At 45.2% G+C, this 24,798-nt stretch overlaps 1 protein-coding gene across 3 annotated transcripts in view; it reads right to left on the reverse strand.

Annotated features, from left to right (window-relative positions):
- SEMA3F (semaphorin 3F) overlaps window positions 1-23,464 on the reverse strand; it is a 274,062-nt gene extending 250,598 nt beyond the window's left edge. For 2 of the 3 annotated variants that reach the window (XM_069206827.1, XM_069206825.1), the window contains exon 1: window positions 22,861-23,464. The gene's annotated coding sequence lies outside the window, so the exon portion shown is untranslated. Of the gene's footprint in view, window positions 1-6,078; window positions 6,216-22,860 lie in introns of all 3 variants that reach the window. The other variant, XM_069206826.1, reaches the window with a different exon arrangement.
- Window positions 23,465-24,798: the final 1,334 nt, after the last annotated feature.

Below are 24,798 nucleotides of genomic sequence, written 5' to 3' on the forward strand. Positions count from 1 at the left end.
TCAACCTTAAACTAAACAAAACACAAACTTTACACTAGAAATCTCAGAATAGATAGCCCAGTTAAGTGACTATAGTCATATAAAGGTGGCTGTAGAGCGTTTCAAAGCTCAAGCTTACTGAGAACCCTAAACCGTATGCTACTGTCTCACACTACTTCACCCATCACACTGCTAAGCGCTGCGTCCCATAACAGGATAACCGCACCACGGTAGTCATCGTCGTCATGCACAGCTTCCCCCATAAGGTCACAAGGACAGCTCCTTTACAACCACACCCCTCATAAGGTGTAGCATGCGGCCCGTGCGGGCGCAGCGCCCCACGCGTGCAGTAGGCGCTATATACCTGGTCCGTAGAGTAGAACTGCGTTTTCGACCCTCCGCCCCCCAGCAATGAGGTCTGAGTGGGTGCGCAAGGTTCAGAGGTCGAGGGTCGCAGAGGCACAGCGGTTGCTCTCCTGAAATGCGGCAGTGAGTGATGACCGAGGTTGTAGGACTTGGAAAAACGCCGAGGAGACCTCCGCAGACACGGTGCGGGGGTCGATGCTTCACTGTTCAGGCCGTGCGAACCTACCTGCCCCTCCCCTCCGGTGGAAGACGTATGGGAACACAGCCCCCAGAGAGAGGGACCCCTACCGGGGAAAAGGCCAAGGAATCCTGGCACTCCCTCCTCATAATCGGACACGCAGCATTCCCAGAGCATTCCTGCCTGTTTTGTTCCAGGCACAGTGACCCCGGGACCAGCAGGGGCTTCCACTAATAAATGCACCCCCACCCCTAAAAGTGCAATGACCCTGACGAGTCCTCCCCACTTGACGAGAAATTAACACTGACGGGAGCAGCCATATTCTGGAAATAGGGTGAAAGCGCCAAACACAACCTTAAGGCAGGACAAATGTAATAGACAACAGAGAACAATTTATGTTATATATTTCACATGTCACTGCGAAAAGCAAAGTCAAAGCGCTATTAATAAAAGATGGAGCCTTTACTCAGTTAGTGAGTTCGTTTTACCTACTTCAAGGATGGGAGGCTGACATCTATTGAGCTGGAAACGTGTGATCTGTAATTTGATTACACACCTCTACCAAATGCGCATTAAACAACAAACTTATTGAAATCAGGATTACATTTTGGCCCATTCCTGTAATAAAAGCAAAATTACAGGGTCAAAAAATACCTCTTAGAACAGTCAACCACGAAGGACACTACTCTACACATTTATAATTGGGACACAAGGTAAATATGGGTCCAAAAAACATTTCTATTGGAATATCATTTCTTCATAGTGGTCTTTATAACATGAGTTATAAGTACCAAATTTTGTTACTGAATTTAATAACCTCAGATGCATGGAACGTTGAGGGAGCAATGCTATATACAATCAGCTTTACTTGTATGGTATCAATTTCAGACATTATCAACTGGACCATGTTCATTCCTTGGCAGACAGGCCAAACTCTTTAATAAACTCCTCATAAAACGTGTTCACAAAGCCCTTTGTGAACACACTTCCATAGCCTCACCCTTAAATTTCCTGTGCTCAGACGAATTTGTTTGCTTTTCCTTGGCCACAGCCCATGATTAATTCCAATGCAGAATCCAGAAGGTCCCTGAAAAGTAACACTGTCATACAACCCCTTTAGAAATGCACGAAATGCACATTAGCGGCCTAAAACCAGTATGGTAAAGCCCAACAACTCCAAAAGCTAAAGCATTCACCGATTAGGCTCCCTTCCTTCCTCCAATCAAAATGAATTCAAATCGACAACCCCAGAAAAACTAAAGTTTAGGAAACAGATGATCTCCTCTGCTCATACTTTTTTTTTTTTCATCCATATTTTTTATAGTTCAAATTTTATTCTTAGTTTCTGCAGACATCACACAAACAATGCATACAACTACAGAGTAGTGTCACCAGGAACATCGACTACAGATCAAATGTATTTCCAAGTCCTTCCCCAATAAGTTCTATACAATCTACTAAATCTGAAATAGAAATAGTTGACCCTCAGCATGGGTCCAGCCAGGAGAGCATCCCCTATTCTACCCAGCTCTTCTGCTGCCCTTGGGTATCATAACTGCATCATTAAACTTTGTTCGCATGAGGAGCATCACCACATCTCCATTCAAGGGATGTAGCGTGCAGACAGTTTCACATCGATCCATTCTGTTCAACAATTGAAGTGCTAAGAGCCACGGTTGGGAGCCTCTCAGTTGTCTCAGTTCTGTGAGGTGAAGAATTAGAAGCCTCAAGATCTTGGCAAGTCGCTAGCCCAGTTTTTGTAGGTCACAGGAGTACTTTTCCATGGCTTAAGTCTGCTAGATGCTGTCAATTGCAATAACGATAGCGGATCAGTTCGCTTCCAGTGGGCTGTTATAAGCATGCTCACTGCTTCCAGAATACAAAATGGCAAAACTCTCCTGCATTTGCTCCAAAGCACTGTCTACATTGGTCTTATGTCTAGCAGAGGAACCCTGTGCTCAGATATAGCTGTGCTGCCTGATATTTTTGCCGTATGGTCTAGGATTTCTTATCAGAAGCACTGTGTATGGTTTCAAACTTATCTTTTTCCTCTGCTGGCGTAAAGTTAGCATTATGATGAATGGGGATCTAGTGGGTTAGGAACGCAGTTAAAGGCCACCCCTGAAGGCCCTCTGATCCCACACGATCAGGGTGTTTTTAGCAATGATTAACAAATAGAGATTGAGAGGGCACCGAGGCTTGCTACACGAAGAACAATCTCTTTTCTATCTCTCTGACTTGCCATTCAAATATCTTTCCCAGATGGGTTATTTAATAGTAGACCCATTGTTTAAAAAAATATTCAAATAAAATTATCCAGACATCTGCATGCATTTCAGTACACTCTTAAACAGGCCTGCAAATCCTTATGCTGGCAGAGATCCAGACAGACAATAAACGCACCAAATAAAAGACTCAAAACATGGGTGCCCAAATAAGAAATGGACCAAAATAGAGAGGAGTTATCCAGATAGTCTAACACAGATAGTCTAACATCTATGTTTAGATGTCTAGCAGAAATCTAGACATACATCAATGCAGACAGGCACACAGTGTCAAAATGCCTAAGTAGACAGAGGTCCTGAAAGACAGGCAGGTGAAGCACAGTCAAGTAGTGTTCCACACAGTCTGGTCTCTGGCAAAGTTAGCCATTAACCCAAAGACGCAAGTAGAGAGTCTGAGATACAGGCACTTTGAACCCAAACTAAGCATTCAGACACCAAAAACATAGTGCTGGCGCAAAGCCAAACAGACAGGCAGGCAGATAGAAATCGAGATGGACAGAGACTGAACAAGGCACAGTCTGTCAGATAGCAATAAACAAAGAGAGACACAGGCAGAGGCCAGACAGCCAGAGAGGCAGAAACAAAGACAAGAAGGCAAGGACATAGATAGGTTACCTCAAAGGCAGGCTGACACATTGGTGGGCAAGTAAGCGGCCACCACCAGGTTAGGCTTGAAGGCAGTAATAAAAGTTAGGCCAAGATACAGACAGGCAATCCAAGACCCAGAGAAACACAACAAGGCATGCAGAAGCACATCCAGGAAGTCAAGGGCAAATGATAGGTGCCTAACACAAGGTGCAAAAACTGTGACCTAAGGCTATAAACCAGAGACAAGCAAATGCCTTTTACATTGTGGAACAAAGACATACCCACCTAGATAGTATACTCAGGCAGGTGCGTACACAGACTAGCAAGGCGCGATGCAGGCAGCAGGACATAGCCCCAGGTAGACAGGGACCAGACACTGACAGGCACCAGTCATCACTAAGTTTAAACGTCGGGACACCTCTGAACTAATGTGATGGTTGCTTCACCCAAAAGAGGCATACAGTGGCTCATATACAATGGTGACAGACGAAGAGAATCGCTGAAACGCCGCATTAGACACAAAGACACAAAAGGAGGCCTTCCCAGAATAGAATCAGAAGCCTGCATCCCAGTGCATCTAGAAAAGCTGTACACCTTCTTCCTGTGTGCTTTCCTTTTTTCCAGCATCAAGTCTGTAAATTAGGTTATCTCACAGTGTGAAGGCAAGAGCTCAGCTAAGAACTGGCAAAAGACAGCGCAGGTACCGTGGAGGGAGGTGGCGCGAAGAGCACTTTAACGATCCAATTAATAGCATTAGGCAGTGGGCTCCAGGGACGCCAGGATCCCCGCTCCATTTACAACATCGGAGGAAACAGTACAATAATGAGAAGGAGGGCAGGTCTTTGACGCGCAGGGGATGCTAAGAAAAGGTGCTGATGGACCAGAGGAGAAGGACCAATGAGGGATGATGCAGGGAAGCCAGAATAGAAGAGGCAAGGGAAGACTTTATTCTTCTCAGTACCCTCACCGAAAGGGTCAAGAGGAGGCATGATTGGTGCAAGAGAATATGGGGAGGGGGGGTTAGGAGGAGAGGGGTGGACCAGGAATAAGGTACCAGGAACAGTCGATGACCGTGTAGCAGGTGGCAGACTCATACAAATGACTTTGGTTCCTACAGGCACTGTAGTTTTGAGCACGCCTGCCTCCTGACATCACTTCCACATTGATGAGACCGAGGAAGGTCTAGCTAAAATTTGTGGGAACGTCAAGAAGGTAGCTTTTACTCCACCATAGTCTTGCTCTCAACTCCTTATGAAAGGATGTTGGAGATGTTGGGAAAGAGATGCCTTGAATGAGCTGTAAGAAGACAGCATTCAGGGATACACCCCATCATAGATTCACATAAAATACTTTTGATGTGCTTGTCTTGGTACCCTTATTTTATCACTGCAGTCATCATTGGCACCCTATGCTACAGACACTTTCCATAGGTTACTGTCATTCATACACCTAAGAGCAACGGGTGGAGAATCAAAGACCATATTTCTCCCTTGAGCCCTTACTCATGGTTCAAAGTGTACAGAAATGGGTACTAGCAGTCCACCTAAAGTGCTTCAACACCTCTGCATGTCTATGAAGTGCTATATAAAAGCGATTATATAATCAGTTTCAGACCCTTAGATTTCACCCGCATGTGTGGTGCTGCTGCATCTGATTCAGTCTGTCTCCCAATTACATCAAAGCTAGGGCCACTGGAATCATGTGGCTGGGCTGTACCAAATTACCTGGCAAAATGCACCACTATTTTCATTATATGTGTATATATATATATATATATATATATATATATATATATATATATATATATATATAATAATTTCACAAATGTATTTGGGCAAAGATTATTTCACACCATTATTACAAGTTTAACAACCAAATACAGACATAAGCAAGATGACCAGCTAACGTTTGCCAAAGGCCTTCCACTGTGAGTGATTATGTTGCAATGTTTTTTGTAACTTTTGACCCGTTTGTGCTAGAAACAAAAAGTTTGTTAAATTGTTTTGTGTTTTTGCAGATTATGGTTTCAGGCTAATTTGTAATTATGCGAAAAAAAGCAGCGGCTGCAGAATTGCATAGTTCCAGAGGTCCTGACCAAAGCTCAGTGCGAGCAGTGGCCCGTTTTAGCATGAGCCAGGCAGGGAGAGGCTTTCCCTACTCTCCGCCTCCTTTTTTCCTATCAGTGGTATGATTTTTTTTTATTTTCAGTTGTCCATAGCAAGAGATTCAAGTTTAAAAGAACATCATAGGCAGTTAGTAGTATCACATAGAACCTGAAGTACCTGGAAGAAAGGCTATGGGAAGGGACAAAGATAAAGCAACCAGAGAGACAAGAGAAGTAGCAGAAAAAGGAAGAATAAGGATGTAAAATACAGAGTGACTACAGCCAATTCTGCCTTGTAATAATAGGTACTCATTCAGGGAGTGCTATTATCCGCATTTGGCAATCCTGCTGGAATAATGTGCTGCTGAACAATACAGAATTCATTACCTGCAGATACTTTATACTGCACGGAAGCAACTGGCTTTTGGACATTTTACACAGTTAGGCACAGTGTTGATGTACAAAACTATCTACGCAACCCAAGTGCACAAAAGACATTATTTATGAGTGCAAATATTCACTGCTGTAATTCACAAAATTGGTATGGTGTAATATTACATGGAAGTAAATCTACTCACATGCGTGAAGAGTGAGGGTCTCGGGGTAAGAATGGCATAGAAATTCAGTGACAACCTGCCCCCCACCCCCAGTCTGGGTGTGGATATACAGTCACTTCACCGGCTCAAGCAAATGCTTTTTATAATCCATTTTCGTCCTATGGAGGAAAAAAAAAAAAAAATGCATCTGTGCAACGTCCTGGGAGTACTTCTGGAATTCTTTCTTTGAGAATCCCTAAATAATGTGAATCTCTATGTCAAACCAGGGGTGCAGGTTTATATTTTGTTGTCATCAGGGCCCATCGTATTTGCTCCTTAATAAAAATAGAATCCTCAACCTCTTCCGGTTTTCCTGCACCCATAATCTCTGCACGTACAGTACAGAACCACCATCATAGATGTCATAGCTGATCTGTATCACTCCCCTAGACACCAGTGAGAACAGTTGTTTAACAAATAGAAAAACTGTGCCAAATTTGGAAATGTATTTGCCAATCATTTATTCTTGCTTCAACTAGAGGCAGCCCTGCGAAATGATCGTGGTCAATGGAGGATTTTCCAGGAAGCAAAGCCTCCTTCCCAAGGACCTGCATGGACTCACAAGAAATACCCCTAGATCACAGTGTGGAACATCATCTGTGGCCAAATCTTCAAGTTTGATATGAAAGATGCTCCTTCCATAAATGCCAGGGCTGCACTACTGAAAGCTGACATGCTGTACCAAACCTGAAGGGTGAAAAGGGATACTGGGTAAACCCCACCGTACCATGGCATGACCCTTTCTTGTGGCCACGTCCATTACTTGAAGTGCAGACTTGGACGTTCCCACCAATAACAGGGTGTCAAAGGTTATTGTAAACAAGGGCTCATTATACAATGCTTGATCTGGGACATGAATTGGTCACCCATTCCCGAGTTAACACATTACAAGCTTTGAGCCGGATTCAGCACACCAAGGTGGGAAAAACACATATTAGGTTTTTAGAAAGTTTTTTCCTAAGCGACTTGTGTACATTTAGGCAGCCGAGTGTTTAACAGCTTTTGAAGCAAAAATATGCAAACAAACTGATCAGCTGCACTTTTGTCCTTGTAAAGCAATATCGTTTATTTGGATTAATCCTTTACTGCAGCAGTTCTGATGCTTTTTTGGGCCAAGAAACGTCAAAGAACGTTTCTTGGCACCGAAGATAGATGAAAATGTATGCAAAGTAACGTTCTGCTAGCATTCTTGTGCATGCGTTTTGCTTTGTGTTTTGGCACGCCGATTTCTGAGGTGGATTTTTATATCTTTCTTTTAGCTGTTGGCTTCACTTTATTCTGTCTTGGAGGAGAAGTGGCAGGAGTATTCTTACTACAAGGACAGGACCTGTCCCAGGGTCTCCACCTAGTGAGTAAGAACCATTAAGTGAATGCAGCATACAATCAGTGGTGTCCAAGCATTTGTCTAGGGTGTTACATGGGACAACAGATTCGATAAAGTAAATTAACCTAAAATGAATAAATAAAAAAAAAATAGGTTTGCCAATTGCGCGGTTCACCCAAGGTGTCAAGGGCTGAAAGCTAGTCCATAGTCTCCCCCATCCCTACAATGGCCGAATATTACAATTTTATTGGTACCAAAGGGCGATTGTCTGCTTCCCATCAGCAAAGTGAGCCATCTGAATTTAAGCTTTGATTTGCCAAATGGATTCCCGAATCAGGTCCAAGAGTATCCAGTTATCAGTTTGCTACTCTGGTTTCTCCATATACTGATTTGTAAATCTCAGAGTCACTTTTTTTATCCGCTGTTTAAAGATTATTTTGTTTTAATATTTCTTACATTAAACTCTTCTTCATGACTGGGGCAGATTCGCATTTTGCAGGGCAGATGTCAAAAATAACACTTGTCCGATATATACAAGTTTACCTAATGGGGGTAGAAAAAAAAAAAAAAAAAAAAAAAAAAAAAAACACAACACACACACACACACACACAACAACACAACAAAAACAAAACACAAGGCCCTTGTAGGACAAGTAGAAAAGTCATCATCAGCTTAAATCATTGACAGGGTTCAAAATATGGCCCTGCTTGGAGAGTGGTAACCAATTTGTTTATGGAGTTAATCATCCCCTCAACTCCCAGAGAAGTGTTGTAACATTCTATGGGAACGCTAAAGTTTTTGTATGGTCATGGAGCTCCTGGGCGATTTCCCCTGAACATTATGCGGATGACGCCCAGCTCTGTGGTTAGTGTCCTCAATCAGTGACAAACATTCAGATAAGTGTGTAATCAGCCTCTCTACACTTCCATCTGAACTCACAGAAATAAATCCCCTTTCGCCTGCCACCCCCTGCGAGATTGCAGTCATCTCGGGCTATAACAGCAGTCAATACGACCCTTGCTTTCAAGTCACCAAGGACAGATCTTTAATGTTCATATGTAACTCGCACCAGGCCCATGTCTATGACATATTCCTTCTAAAAATCATCCAAGTACCAGCTCTACCCTCTTACAAAATAAGCACCGCCAAACCCAATAGACTGACTTTAATGTGCCAAGATATGCAGACAGAGGCATTCAAATGGTTTTTATATTCATTGCATGTGCAAATGCTGTTTGTCACATTAAAGCCAGACCCGGGCAAAAAGCAGCAAACATAATGGCTATATGTGCTAAAAACATACAAGAGATAAATAACAATGTGATATCAATGTCATTTTCAGATGTAAAATAGACCCTCGTGCCTTCGAATAACACTTCAGTGGTGAACTTCTCTAAACCAGTCCGAAGATAGCACAACATACTGCAGGGTCACCTCACCCAAATCATATGAGACACTCCCAGAAGCACAAGAGAAGATCCTTTGGCTGCACGGCATTCATACAAAACTCAATGCTCCAATGAAAAGCAATCAGTGACTCTTGATTCCCAAATATAAGAAAACAGTTACTGTCTCAATAGCCATTTGGTTCTTTTGTGAAAATTCTCAATTTCCTTGTAATGATTAAATAAAAACCCAGCCAGTGCACTGACCGATCCTATTCAAGATGTCCGCTCTCCATCCAGAGTCACCCCAAGAAAGGAAAAGACATGGGAGTTTTATTTGTGTGCTTGGTTCTGTGAACTATCCCAAGGCTAGTACCAAAGCCCTACAGCCCCCCATTCGAAAAATAGAGCACTCCCTCATGAAATAAAATATCCGGCACATCAACCAGGTACTATTCTAATTGTAAATGAAATAATGTTTTTAAAGATATGACTTGGAGTAGTGTTTCTCCCCTTTAATTTGGTGTTCAATTCTACAACAGCAGCATCCGAAGACTGCCCTCCGACAAACCAATAGAGGTCTGACCTTTCCTTCCTTCCTTCCTTCCTTCCTTCCTTCCTTCCTTCCTTCCTTCCTTCCTTCCTTCCTTCCTTCCTTCCTTCCTTCCTTCCTAGTAGTCCCTGTAGAAGGGTTACCACAGAGCATCTATGGTCTAGAGATAGTTGCTCATAGGAACCACAGAGGGGAGGAAGCAGGAGTCAGGAACCGCTGGACTACCGTTTTGGACGCAACGTAAGCCAGATGAATATAAAAAGAAATGTACAACTTTCATTCATTTAGTGGTGCCAAATGCCGATCCAGGAGGACCACACCCAAACCAGATTTTCAGGACATCCTCATAACATAAAGTCCATTGTATCTAAAAGGAACAAAGTTAAACAATCACTAGTTAGCATGAAAACCTGGTCTGCATCTGGACATAAGGTGGACACAGCAGAGGTGAGGTCTAATTACCAAAAAGCATGCTATCAATGGCAATGACACAAAACAGAAAATAAATGTATTCAGCAAATCATTCGGCAACCTTGAAATGGGGCTTACATTTTATTTATCCAGACATAGGGGTTCATTCTGAAGGGGTGGTTGTCGGACTGCTGCAGTAGTGGTGCTCCAATCTGCCCTTTTTAGACCGAGACTGAGCTGCCACGGTCATACCGCTGGGACTGCCAGACTGCAGGCTGACTGCAGCCTGGCGGTGTCAGCGGTATGACCGTGGCAGCTGTAATCTTGTAATCCCCCAGGGAAGCGTTTCAAGCAGCGCTGCCCTCCAGATTACAAGTCTCCATTCACCAGCCTTTCCATGCCGGTTTACACCGCCGTGGAAAATCTGGCAGAATGGGGGTGCCCGGGCCCCTCTGGGGCCCTTGCACTGCTCATGCACTTGGCATGGGCAGTGCAGGGGCCCCCATGCACAGCACCGTCGTGCATTTCACTGCCCAAATTACGGGCAGTGAAATGCATGACAGGTGCTGCTGCACTGCCACATTGGCACCGGCTCGATTCTGAGCTGGCGTCAATGTTAAGGCCCTCTTCACCTCAGGGCCGGTAGGCAGAAACACTGTTTCTGCCTGCCGGCCTTGCGGCGAACTTGGAATAGGGCCGGCGGTGTCCGCCCGCCAAACTCAGAATGACCACCACAGATTTCAAGCGATATACAAGGTGGTATTGTGAGTAAAGTCATTGATTAAAACAAAATTATTTTTGGAAGAGGGAGGGTGGGTTGAATGTATTGGGGAGGGGGGGGGGGGAGCGGGAGAAGTGGAGCGAGCAAGAAAAAGTTAAACTGCGTCAAGATGTAAGACTGAGCTACTGGCCTGGGAGGGGCCCATCTAGACTAGAAATACCAAATTTAGGCCCAGGAAGGATGGATAAATGCAATGTCTCCTACTTCAGAAAAAAAAATTAGGTACAAGCAATCCGAATTCAGCATGTTCACCTAGTCAGGATTAATCCGGAATAACTGGAATGGTTTAGAATATCCCGGGCCCGCGTTGGACATTCCTAGTGCGAGTTGTATTTAATCTGGGGCAGAATTTGTAGTGTTTCTGTGGACTTCACGTCGGCCCATGAACCCTCCATAAACCAGGCTTGGGCCCGATACACTCACTAAAGAACGTCAAAGACGGCTAGAGACAGACCTGTGCAGAAACACGGTGCAAATACATACAGATGGCCAGTCACAGACCTGTGCAGAAACACAGACGGCCAGTGACACACCCGTGGAGAAACTCACAGACGGCCAGAAAGAGACCTGAAACATTCAAGCGCCCAGTCACAGACCTGAGCAGAAACACTGTGCAAAAAGCGCGCAGACGCCCAGTCACAGACCAGTGCAGAAGAGAAAACATTGAAGAGTCGTCGCTTTTGGAATGCTAGGAATTATAAGGCGAGGTTAATTTGACCAAAGTCCCCTGAGACGTGCTCGGTCAGGAAAACGATCCAGTCAGGGCTTTCATTTTCATTTTTCTAACCTTCTCCTCTTGGTTGACTGTAAAACCTTTTTTAGGCTATTAATGAAAGCATTTAAATTAACAGCGTATAACCAACGCTTCCTTTTTTTCTCCTTGAAGGCTGGTACTGTAGTTTATTTTACTTGTAGAAGAAACTGTTTTTTTTAACGTAAAAAAAAAAAAACAAAGTGGAAGAAACCACCTCATTCACCGACATTTTTAACACATTCTTGAGGGAAAATAAAGGGGATATCTACTATGGAATTTGGCAGCTGCCCTGTTGCCCAACACAGCGCCTTCCAACGTTCTTCGGGCCAAGTAAGCTGAAGAAATGGGAGTCACAATTGCAGTGTGCTATTACCGACCTCTAATGCTATAAACGCCACAATGTCGCCCTGCACTACATCACGAAGTCAGCAGAGCTGGATTTACACTAGCAAATCTACACTTTCTTAGATATACAAACTATGACTATATAGCTGTATTCTCTATTGAGGAGTCAAGATCTGTGCAGGCCCCTAGTTTGTAGTCGATAAAGCAATATACAACTGCTAAAGAGGATGTTTTTTCTAACATCAGCTAAACCCCAATGACGGTGAGGAATGGTGGCCGCACCTATACCCCTCTTTGGACAAATAGGAATTTGACGTAAAGAACACAGAGGCATTACCTTAATTTTGCAAACTCATCTCCACAGAACCTCACAAGCTCGAATATCAGCAGCCAAAAATTAATCTCCTTGACACCCCTTTTCACCATTCTCTTGCATGCACCAAACGGAAATGTATCAAATACGGATGCCCCACTCCCTCCTTCTGAAAGATGTGGAGTGGCCAGGCATCCTAACAAAAGTGGAACCCCGACACCAACCAAAGGGAACAGAAGATGGTTGCATTACCACAGTGAGGCAAGCATTCCATTCTTAGGAATGCTTGCCCTCAGATGCAAGCCTGGAATTATATTACATAGCAATTGTTGGTGTTCACCCTCAGCACACCCAACAACTAGCAAGGGCATAAACTGGAGCAACATTTTAACTGTCAGTATCACACACTTCAAAAACATGCAAAGAACGACACATTTCCACATACCAAGCTTCCTCCATCAATCCCACATTTTAAGATAAACCTGAAGACATGCCTGCAAAGAGTGAACCGTCACGAAGATTCTTGGTCTCTCAGCCCTTCTTATAAGGGCCACTAATCGCCGCTCTATCCTGTCCCCACCTCACATTTACTTATTGCTGATAAGCACTGGTAAAGCGCTCAACCTGCTCACATTCTCCACCACCCAAGGTGTCCCTCTGTAACCAGTGTCAGCTTCTTTGTAAGGAAGGACAGCATTACTGGGAGAAATGCTTCACCTTGTACGCTACGAAACCATAATGTCTTGCATGCCCTTGTGGAGGACAGAGAAAGACTGGAGAGTTCAGCCACGTAAGTGTCAGATGGAGTAAAACATCAAACCTATGACAAGAACCTAATATGGCTTTTCCCCCATGACGTTGTTCCATGGGATGGGCCAACGATCACCATACAGACTTTGAGTGATTTTTGTGTGAATGTTGAACAATCCCACTGTGTGAAAGAAGTGTCTTCCCTCTCCCTCAGTGGCAATATTGTCAGTGCTGCTTCCTCTAGCTGAGTGTTAGTGTTGTGTAAGAGAAATGTCCTTTACGTCTGCCTGGTATTGGTGGGTCCCAACACTCTGCCTATGAAGGATAGAGGCACAGGCCCTTCCTGTGCCCAATCACCAACAGTCCCAGCTACCTGTAGGGTTTAATGCCAGATGAGGAGATGGGAAGAGATGCTTCTAAGGACTATTGGTGGTGCATTCCCTAACGTCAATAGTTGCTCGGAGTTTGGAGTTGGACAGAGACTTTAGTGTTAATCCGACAAGCCTGACACCCTCCCCACCCCTAGGCTTCTGTTGGGCAGGAAGGGTGGAATGATTTTGAGCAATGTATTGTAAAGGCATAATACTTACTGCAGTGCTCACAAAACTTTGATAAAAGTTACTATCTGGCCTTGGTTGAGTTCTTTGCAAACACCACCAGGTACATGCCACCCTGCTCAAGGTCAAACCTCACACTCCAGAGCACCTGGTAAGCCTGAGGTTGGCAGTCATTATTCGAAGCCCTGTACTTTGAGTGTTGAGGAGTCCACCAGACACACACACACACATACTTTAGGACTTCTCAAAGAACTAGAGGTCAGGAAAAGGTCGAAGTTTGAGTAGAAAGCATTTTTGCTCTGAGAAAAGGCAAGAAAGGAACGCATGCACCGTCCTCCCAACAGAAAAATTGGAGACAACATCTAAAAGACGTATGCGTCAGACTAAATACAGTAGTCATTAATTATCACTAGCAGAGGAGGCGACAGAGGTCGGTGAGTACAAAGCAGAGAAGATGTCAGAATGACAAGACATCAGAAAAGTGAAGGCGCTCGAGCCAAAAACAGACTGCTGACTGACACTGGGCAACTGGATTGCAAACCACGAACCACGCTGTAACGAAAATGAACTTTGACCTGGAAGCAATAAACCGCCGAAGTCAATTTTTGGACCAAAACAATGTCAGTGTAAATACGAATTAAGGGCAAGTTTGAATGATGTAAACACAACACTATGTGCCAAATTATGTTTTATGCAAATAGATTACTTGCACAAATAAAACTGTGGTCTGCTGTTTTAGTGCTATTCAACGACGTGTTTACTTTGGTTGACATGGTTAGGGCCTGGCTATCCTCCTGCAGTCACATTCCATACTCCTCCCAATATGTGTTTTTTTTAAACGGGTCAGGGTTTCAGCTTCAATAAGGCTGCATTCTAGGCTGGTGAGAAAGGCATGCTGCCACCCTAAACCAAAGTCTGTGCCAGGCCCCATGGCCAGGCTCTTATCACGCCAGATACACAGTCACTACTAACAGCAATGCAGCTATTTAAAAGCTGTGTACCTACACGTGGAAGGCAGGTATTCCAAAGAAAACAGCAGTGTTCCCGAAATAAAAAAAATAAAAAAAATATAAAAAACTGAAGGTTCTCTGGCCACTTCCTCCCTCTGGCATTTCTCTCAGTTCCCTTCAATTCAAAATTAATTTAATTAACCCTCTGCTTACCCAAAAGGATGGTTTTCCGAAAAAAAAAAAAATTGTGAGGCTATTTCAGTTCTGCTCCTTGTTCTTAAAATCTCTTTTCTTTGAGACATTGCCATTCTGCATGTGTTCACCAAAGATCGGACTATTTAAAATTCACACTAGTGAAAATTATGGAAATATGGGTTTCCTAATACTCCCCCTCCCATGTACGCTGCGGAACGGAGCAAAGCACTTCTCTTGTCCATATTACGAACAGTGCTTACATTAAGGCAAGAAGAGGAAACAATTTAATTTATTTATGCTACGTATTAACAAAAAGGTTCCGCTAAAGTGCTACCCACCTTAAACGTCGGAAATGGCTATATTTGATCACAAACCGCTTTGCGCCACTCAATCAAAAAGAGCTGTGTATATAGTATAAAAGATACTATTAGTCCACCTTCCTTTTAGCTTGGGTTTGTAATATGCAAGAAAGGCTATTAAGCGATATAATTCATTTTAAAAAAAAAAGTATTTTTCAAGCGTTAAAAAATTACTTTCTTTCACTTGTTGTCTATATGCAATAATCGTATTTAATACAAAGTGACAAATTGGATCAAACCCAGTGCAAACCTTACATAACATGGCTGTAGGCGGTCATCCTCAAGTAAAAAGAACCACCCCTCCCCTTCTTAGTTCAAGGGGCTGCTCTAGTTGTAAGCAATATTTCAAGATAAATCTGTTGTAATAGGAAATTAAACAAGCATTAGCAAGAGCAATATGTCTGCCTGTAGCAAGCTGTAGCAATGGCTATTTTTTTTTTTTTTTTTTTAATGCAAACTTATACCACAAAACACAAAAAAAGATGAACATGGAATGCATTCCACCGCATAAAAGGTGGCCATTTGCTTACAATAAACATTTCAAGGGAAAAAATAAAGAAATATGTAGCCACCGTATATCTTGTTTAAATAGAACAGTGTGGGTTCTTCCTATCAGGCAGGTGCACTTCAAAAAAAGAGCATAGACAATTTTTACTTTTAATGTACTACACAGGAAAATAGGATTCTTAAATGGTGCAAACAAGGCACAATTGACTTTGAATTACTGTTACTTGAACACTCATTTTAAACTCAAATGGGTGACTTATAAATGAAAAGAAGAAGAATGAAAAGAAAACAAGCACTGGCAAATTAAAGAACTGGCCTTCCAGACCTGGCCGCGAATTTGCCTTCTTTTTAGGCAGATGTGTACATGTAATCAGGAAAATGTGGCATTATTCACAGTGCAACAGGGCCAATGTCAGACATGTTACCCATGCTGTATCCGGAGGTGAGCAGAAGCCTAATGTGACTGACAGCTTAACAGGCAAATAGATGAAGGGGGCTAACCCAAGCCTCTCTCTGGAGGTATATACATATGTACGTTTTCAATGTATATATATTTTTTTTTCACATGAGGCTGACAAAACAGTTAAAGCTTTCTCAAGGCTGGAACCTAAAAGTAGGCCCAAAGGGCGTGAACAGGTGCAAAATTGTGACTCACTATCAAGAAAGTTCGTTGCATACATGAGCCAAAAGTATCTGAAAAGTTAAAGTCAAATAGGAGGAAAGAAATGCAATTTCTATTCCAGGGAAAAAAATGCATTCCTCACACTAGAGAAAAGATGAGTATGTGCCCGCACTTCCGGAATGCCTGTTCAACAGCTGTCAACGTTCAGAAACAGCATAGTAGATCCGTTTCTGGAAAGACTAGCAACAGCATCACTTAGCATAATTACAGCAAACGCCACCAGCACCCCATCCATGATCTAACATGGGCGTCCTTGGCACAGGCACGGCCATAAAGGGAGCTCTCACTGGACCAAAGCACGTTATATGTCTGTGACGCACAGCGATTCTGCATGATGGTGGGGGGGTGGGGGCAGGCTCGGAACTATTTCCAGGGTTGGTAATGCTTCGGCAGATTACAACTACCCGATGTTCATCAACATGGATTTACCGGGTGTAGGGACACGGGCCCTGATTTTACGGGCCAGGCTGAAAAAAAAAACTGAGTATGGTGTGGCTTCAGGCACAAGTGTAGCCCACCCCTGTTGACCGTCTTGCACAGCACTGAGTGGGGTGGGAGGGGAGAAGAAATGTCTCCCTCTGCCTCCCTCCTGCTTCCCTTAAACGCTGCCTAGTCACAGTCCTGCAAACTACTACAAGTTCCTGCTCTGAGCAGCAGACAAATAAGAATGGAATCATCCTGGAAAGGTTAATTTACAGGTACACAATGAGTTGGTAGTCTCAGATCCATGTTATTCCCATTCATGGGAACTCAAACCTGTAATTGAATGGTTCAAGGGGGCAATTGCTAGCTGAAATTGGTGATTCCAGACACGAATATTTTGGAACCTCTGCACTGTGCCACTCAAAATCGAGCCTCCAGGTTAAAACCTAAGCAAAATCTGTTAAATAGAAAAATCAAAGAAGGTGCCCTCCATGAGGTGGGGGCATCACCTCCACACAGGCCTCATGCTATGGGTAAAGGACAAAACAGCCTTCCCTATGTGGGCAGCATCCCAAGGCCAACATTCCACGACTCCTTTCTCTTCTAACGGCACAAACCAAATAACCTGAAAGAGGGGTGCAATAACGTGTTCCCTTCAACAATGCCCTACCACAGTATTGAAGCGGCCCCTACACAACGCATGCCTAGTCCTCACCTCAAAAATATCCCCATTTAAATCAAGATGAGGGCAGCCCGCTTCCCTATTTCAGAATCCATGACATTCCCTTCAAGAGTGACTGTTAAGGTTACTGCTGATGTAAGTCACGCCTAGCAAGGTGTGATGATCAAATACCATTGATGTCCCAAGCTCATGCACAAACTTCTACACTAGAATACGTCACACCTAGAACTTGCATGCTCACGTGCAATCTCCAACATATCAACCCCTCATGATTAGAACACTCACTGCCACGTGCTCATATGCAATCTCGGATGCATCCATAATGTAGTAATACTGACCATTTGCATAGAGTGTATTAAGTACCGAACTGACTCCAGGTGCTTCAAGAAAGCACAGGTCTGCTGACGACAAGACATTCCACCCCGCGAAGGTCAGTATCCATAAAAATGAGGGTCATCCGCCAGCTGTGGTATAAAAATTTGGTTGTAGATTTCTCCACTACCAAGGCACCCTATATTGGTCTCTATACTGCTCTAACTTCAAAAGTGTTAGTCAACCGTTGGCTCTTGATGTGGTTACCAGACAGACACCTGAACTTATGTTCACCCCCTTTCATCTTCCTTCTCTTCGCCCCTACATTCCCTTTGCCATTCCCAGGCTCTGAAGAAACATTGCTTGCAAAATGGCAGAATATTCATGGAGAGACATATGTAAAAGCCCAACGAACCAATTAAATATTATGAAAAAAAAAAAAAAAAGGAAGAAGACCAAGTGCTGCTTTTTAATCGGCTTGTATTCTCTGTATGTATGTGCATGACCAACAAAAAAGGGTTTCTAGGCGCTAAGCATACAACGGAAGACGAGCAGCAGAACAGTAATTCATGGAATACCGAAATATTTTTCTGTGAATAGTTGTGCCTTACTCCCACCACAGATGTAACTTACTGCTTTTTGGGTATGACCCATTAAGATTGTTTTTCTGGACACAGTTGACGCCTGAAAATAGGTTCAGGAATCAGACACCTAGGGGTTATCTTAGGCTAAAAGAACAATAAGAGAAGGAAACCATTAAATGATAACCGAGACAAGGCCGAAGGGTGGGTTGGGTATGGGGAGGCGAGGTCTTAAGAGCGTTATAGCGTGTTTTCATGTAGTCTTGCATCAGCACTGCTGCTCGGATAATCTCACGATTCACCCGTCAAATGGGAAGTGGGTGGCTAAGGTGAAGGGATGCCATGGGAGAGGCTAAATTTCAATTCGTACGGCCATTTCAGTATTAAGGCCAAACAGCTACATACAGCTAAGAACAGCGAGTAGCATAGCCAGTGCGGCGTGGGCACTAGTACAAGGAAATCAATACGTTGAATTATAAAATACAGCAAAACCATCGTTGGTTGGGCTCCTCTGTGGCCCGGTACCACTGCACCAGCTGCACAAACTGAAACTAGACACTGAAACAGCGAGCGGCTTCATCGAGCAGTACAATCTTAGTGCAGCCTTTCCAACTGCCCAAGGGAATCTATCAGAGAATGTATGTAGATTTCTGGCGTCGTTTGCCACGTAACAGGTTGCCCTTTACCTCGGGCTGTCTATGGAGGCATATTGTATTTTTCTAGGGGCAGTCTGGCATCAAGCAGCAAACAGTTGGCGCCCTAGGCGGCTGTCTTAATGAAAATAATGGGCCTTCGTACTGTCCAAGATGAAGGGGGAAAAAAATCTGCCGCGTACCTTGAACTTCACCTGACCGGTATACTGCCGGAAGTCAAGCACATGTCAATTATTGCACGCGCTGCACTGGCTTCGTGCCAGTCTACAGCGGGTTAACCGGTAGGCACCGCCCTCCTTTTTGTTTTAAATGGCTCGCTCGCTCCTATTAGCTTAATGCATTTTTGAAATTGGAAATTTTAATTAGTTCCGAAGCTGTGGTTCCAGTTTGCGGGCAGAGTTGCTCTTGCGGGGCGCATCGATGTGGAGAGGGCGGGCTCTGTGGAAGAAAGCGAGCACCATGGAGGAAACGGGTAGAAACAATCTGTGAGATAATGAACTAGAAAGGGCGTTATCAGCCACAAAGTCACGTGTAGCGCGTGCCATGGGAAGGCATAAGAGAGGTGGCTGGTATATGTGGCTCTACTGTGAGGCACGTCTGTTGCATAATAAGGCTAATAAGCTGTGCGAAACAAGGAAGCTACTAAGAACATTTTCCTACAGTGTTTCAAGCTACATTTCGTCTGCTTCTAAGCGCTGATACCAGCAGGTGTTATTATTTGCTATTAATTGCCCCATGGCCTCGGCTTTGACAGAGTTCGAACTGACATCCCCTCACATGTCAGCCTCGAGGGTTTATCTCTCAGCTCTAAATAAACTACCAATAGCAAACAGATCAGCCGACCCATACGCCCAGTACCACTGCATCTCGTAATAGTAACATGTAATGCTTAAAGCGCCTCGAAACACGGAAGAACACCCTTTCCTCGTGAGCTCAGAAGGGCGGAGTACTGCAGGGGGTGCGACCGAGCACGGGACCAGAAGGCTATGGGAACATATAAAAAGACAAACCAGAGGTCTCGAGGGCTTACGGGGGAAGCACGGGCCATCCGTTGCGAGGGGGTAAAGGTGGGAAGACAGGACAGAATAAAAGAGCGCTAAAAGGTCAATGGCACGTCTGTATGGAATGCCACCGGTCTGTTTAGGAATGACAGGACGAGTGATTGAGAGGAAACGATGTAGCGTGAAGGACAGATGATCGAGTGTGACTTTAAGGCTATACTGGAACTAAGAGGGCGTCCATGAGAACCATAGGAATAGAACTCATGGGATTCCGAGGTGCGGTAGTGCATTATAGGAAGGAAACATACAGTGATTAGACCAACCAACAGGTGGGAAGGAAGGGGGGGGGGGGGCATTGTCTCAGGCGAGATGGACAGAGGACGAGCGATAAAAGAGATTTCCAAGGAAAGGGACAGAGCACAGACGATAACTGGAGACCGAACCAGAGTAGTGCGGGGGGGAGGGGGCACAAAGAGACCCCACCCCCAACCAAAGGGAAGACACACTAAACGTATCACATCCACAGGCGACCGTACTGTGGTCAAATGACCGAGGCCACGGAGTGATGCACCAGTGAAATGGGGGGGGGGGGGGGGGGGGGGGGGGGGGGGGGGGGGCGGGTGGGTGGTCACACCCGCGGGCTGTCCGAATCACACGCGAAAACTCGAGCGGCTTCAACAAATGGAAAAGTGAAGGCGCTATCGTGGTACCTGGACCACAGGGTGATGAGAGCACTAGACATCATGAAGCACGACGGGGAAAGACAGCGGAGGCTAGTACTGGAGGGGTGGGGGAGGAATATTCACAAACGGGAAGACCAGGAAATGGACAGGGCTTCAGTGTGTGGGAGGCCACAGGATGAGACACCGGGCTGCGTGAGAAGCTCCGTACTCTAAAGAACTACTAGTGCAAGGAAGTGAACAACAGGCGAGGGCAGTAAGGAAAAGAACAAAGCTACCGGTAAAGTGGGAATGCAGGCGCGAGGGACCGGACCACAGGTATAAATAAAAGGTCAAAGGACGAACACTAGAAGATTATAGGAGGTAGAACACCCCCGGGACCTTAGAAGGGACAGGCACACAGCTGGAGCACGAGTGGAAGGGGCCACCACTAGATGATGGGTCACAGCAGGGTATGGGGTGAAGTAGCGGGAGGGACTTGTAGGAAACCTCGAAGAGTAACCAGAACCACAGACGAGAACACTGGAAAATGTCAGAACCACTTTTGGGAACACTAGGGGAAGGAGGGATCAGAGCTTCAGTAGGCGGGATGCCAGGGAAGGATACACCAGGAGTCAGGGCACAGCAGGGGAAGAGTGTCGTTTTAAGGTTTTTTTTTTTGGGGGGGGTGGGGGGGGGGGGGGACGGCACATATTTAGGGACCCCGGGTCAGAACAAATTGAAATGCCATTACCCATTTACTGCCAATCCAAGGATCATGGTGTCAAACGATATTACACTGTATGTTAAACAAAACCGGTTGAAATATGACCCGGCAAGGCCCACAGAAACCCCACACAAGACGAAAGGTAGGAGAGTCAAGGGTAGTGGTAGACAGAGAGGGAGAGCGGTTTAAATAAATAGAACGACACGACAGATCAAAAATAGATACATTTCACTTTTGGGCGGGGTGTTCTTCGAAGGTGGGGGCTCTAGGCAGTTTACCATGCCCTAAAAACACAACTGAGGGAAGTACCTCACCCACGTGAGGCAACCGGAGAAGAAGGAACAGCAACACATTCTGGAACACAGGGGAAATAGACACACCGGCTGCAATACAAGGGATAGAGACGGAGACACAGGCAGAAGAAGAAAAGACAGACACTGGCTGAAACACAAGAGAAAAGGGACAGACTGAAAGACAAGGAAATGGGTCAGAGACAGGCTGAAAAACAAGGGAAAGGGACAAAGACAGGCTGAAAGACTAGAGATGACAGACATGATGAAACACAAAAGGGGACAAAGACTGAAACTCAGCGGAAATGGACACAGACACAGGGTGAAACAAGGGAACGGGACAGACACAGACTGAAATACAAGCGAAGGCGCAGAGACACAGGGTGAAACGCAAGTGAAATGGATAGAGACAAAGGCTAGGACAAGCGGGTGAAAGAGACAGGTCACCGGCTAGAACTAGAGGGGAAATAGCAGGGCCGGGTGCTTAAATACAAGGGCAGGGGGAGAGCAGCAAGCATGGACAAGAGGAAGGCTCCCGGCACCAATTGAGAACACAGGGGAAAACGGACTCAGAGTAGTACACGGCGGAAAGGAAATGAGCCACGGGCAGGGACACTTGGGGAACAGAGAGCCACAAGTGGTGAATTGGTGGGGTGTTGGGTAGCACAGCCCACATCGGTGGACACAGACAGGATCACCGCATGGAGGGACTGATCCACAGAGGAAGGGGCAACATAAAGCCACAGAACAGAGGTGGACCAAAGAGAGCTGGGGTGGAAGTGGCTTAATTTGGAGACACATTTACGTGGTGGGAAACAGCCGATTAATGAAAATAAAGGGAAAGGGAAACTTCAAATTTACAGGGAGATTGAGAGGGAAACGGAAACACATTTTTAAATGGACGATGGTCAGAACACAGGTAAAAAGCTTTTTTGAAAGAGACATTGAGGCGGCCGACAGCAGTGAGCTTGGAAATGCAAAGGGAGTTTTCTAAGAATAAAACTGGGCGCGCGGGATGGAAGGGAGCAGAGACTAGAAAACATGGAAAGCCACCTTTAGAGACAATAATCATTGCATCGGTGACTCAGCTGGCCCCGCTCCTAAGGGCAATTTGTCAATGGAAGCGCAGTGCGGAACGGCATTTTGCACCGGTGAGCGATTGAAATTACTGATGCAAAACTCTTTAGCTACATGTGCACAATGGTTCTGTGGGGTGCAAAAAATAAACGGGAGATATAGGCTATGATTTTAAAAAGCAGATGTTGGTGTCGGTATTGAATAAAGAGTTTTTTTTTTTTTTTAGCACCTGAAGTTCACCTGGCTTCAGCGTTTATAGAGCCCTGGACCGCAAGCCAAGGTCCTTAGTCCTTCAGCTGTCCGGATCAGACCCCCTACACAATACTCAACTGCCAGATCTCAGTCACTGCTCCAGAGTAATATAACCAATGCCCAAATACTCATTAATTCACTCAAGTTAACTCCTTCCCCTTAAATACCTCAGAACAACCGACCAGGCCGACCCAGAACCCAAGCCCGGAAGATTCCCTCGGGATCGGAACCCACACATACCTGGGGGGTTCGTTCCTCCTCACGCCTACGGCTTCATGCCCGCCGCACTCCCCCAGCCGGGGGTCAGAGGGCACCTCCAAGGACTAGAAACGAGGAATCCGTGGGGGGACCGCGTTCTACATCCAGACCCGCAGGATGTGCACACCGATGCTGGCCCCGAGGAATGGACACTGGGCAGTCCGGCGACTCAAACCTCCCAGGGCATGGCCCCAGGGTCACACGAGTCTATGGCCAATGTTGTGCATGTGCCCGAACTTAAAGGAATCCTGTGTTCATCATGGTAAGGTTGTCCTGGCTGAGAACTACTCCGCGCCCACTGAAAGGTATTACGAGCTCATTAAAGGTGCTCCAGCTCACTGAGCAGAGCTCAGGGTGCGCTCCACGTTCACTCAAAGGTATTCCAGGTTGAGACGTATTCCAAGGTTATAAGTGCACCGAACTCACTTTGAGATACTCCGTGGTCACTGAGTGCCTCTCCCGGCTCACTGATAGCTAAGGTGGTCCGGACTTGACGGTAGGTAAGCTGCAGTTTATGTGGCAGACTCCACCACACAGGCTCAGACACCGCTCTGCCCGGCTACACTCCCACTGAGGGCTCTCAGCTGCACACCGCCCTCAATCTGCGCCTTAACACGCCCCCGCGATCCCATTGGAATTTCAGCTTCCGCGATCTGCATAACCGCACCTCTGTGCTTGAAGGGGTGTGGCCTTAGCGCCCCTCCTATCAGCATGCCCGCCCTTCGGCCCTTCACCTGTTCTCCTTCATTCCCGTGATCAGCAAGGTAAGCGCGCGCGAGGAAGCCCATTTCGCTTCTAGAGCTCAGCCCCTTGCACAGACATCTTAATTCTGCTGCATGAATCTTTATGAGCGTGGCATCCAGATGCAGCAGTACTGCCACAAGTTTACTCATTGCATGATTTACAGACTTTAATTAAGGATGGGAACACGAGTAAAGAAACTCTAGTCTGAAATAATGCACAATGGAAATGTACAAAGAACAGTTTTGAGCCCGTGGGGTCCAATTCAACTCGGATTACAGAAACAGGATTCTATGGTGCGACTGGTACACGTAATTCAAAGAGTAATTTCTGTTCGTTTTACATGCTGGCAAATCCTCACGCTACAGGCGGCCAGAAAATGTATGGCAACTGCTAACCTAGCTTTCTGTAGCAAGGGGTAGCAAGTGCTACCAAGCTCTGCGTTGCTTTGGAACCCGTTCAGGGGCGTAGCTGCCATTGGTGCTGCAGGTGCAGTGGCACCGGGACCCAGAGCCCCCAGAGGCCCATTGAACCCTGATAATTTGTGTATTTTACTACTCCAACAGCAGTCAATGGGGCCATTTTCCTTGCTTGCGCCAGAGCACATGCATGGACGTGAATTCACCAAAATGCCAGGAGTAGTGGAAGTGACATTACATGCCCTTTGATCGCCAAATTCACTCTCACACACACATACACACAAATTCACATTCACATACACTCTCTGACATAAACACACAATATGCATTTAAAAGCATTTTTTACTAACCTCTGCCTCAATGGAAGGGCATTTTTCAGGTAATTGTACTCCATTTTTATGACACTAATAGTGTATAATAAATTATTATTCACTATTAGTGTAATAAAAAATTGTGAGAACATAAAGGGAGCAGAACCCCAACTAATGTCCATAAGGATAAGCTGCCACTGTGTTTGTAGTACTGAATTTACCTCCTCTGAGGCCAGGGGTTGCAAGGGGCAAGACAGGGATCGCAATTGCGTCCCCTGTTGACCCCTGAATGAAGTCCATGATCACATAGCATTCTTACTGCACTAGGGAACCCTTCTGAAGTACCGTGTCCAACTACTAATGTTTTAAAATTAAGTAATAAATTGCTACTTACCTCTGTTGCTTGCAACCCTTCTGAATCTAAATAAAAGTTATTTTATCTTACCCCC

This window comes from Pleurodeles waltl, chromosome 9, assembly GCF_031143425.1.
Source record: "Pleurodeles waltl isolate 20211129_DDA chromosome 9, aPleWal1.hap1.20221129, whole genome shotgun sequence".
Taxonomy (NCBI): domain Eukaryota; kingdom Metazoa; phylum Chordata; class Amphibia; order Caudata; family Salamandridae; genus Pleurodeles; species Pleurodeles waltl.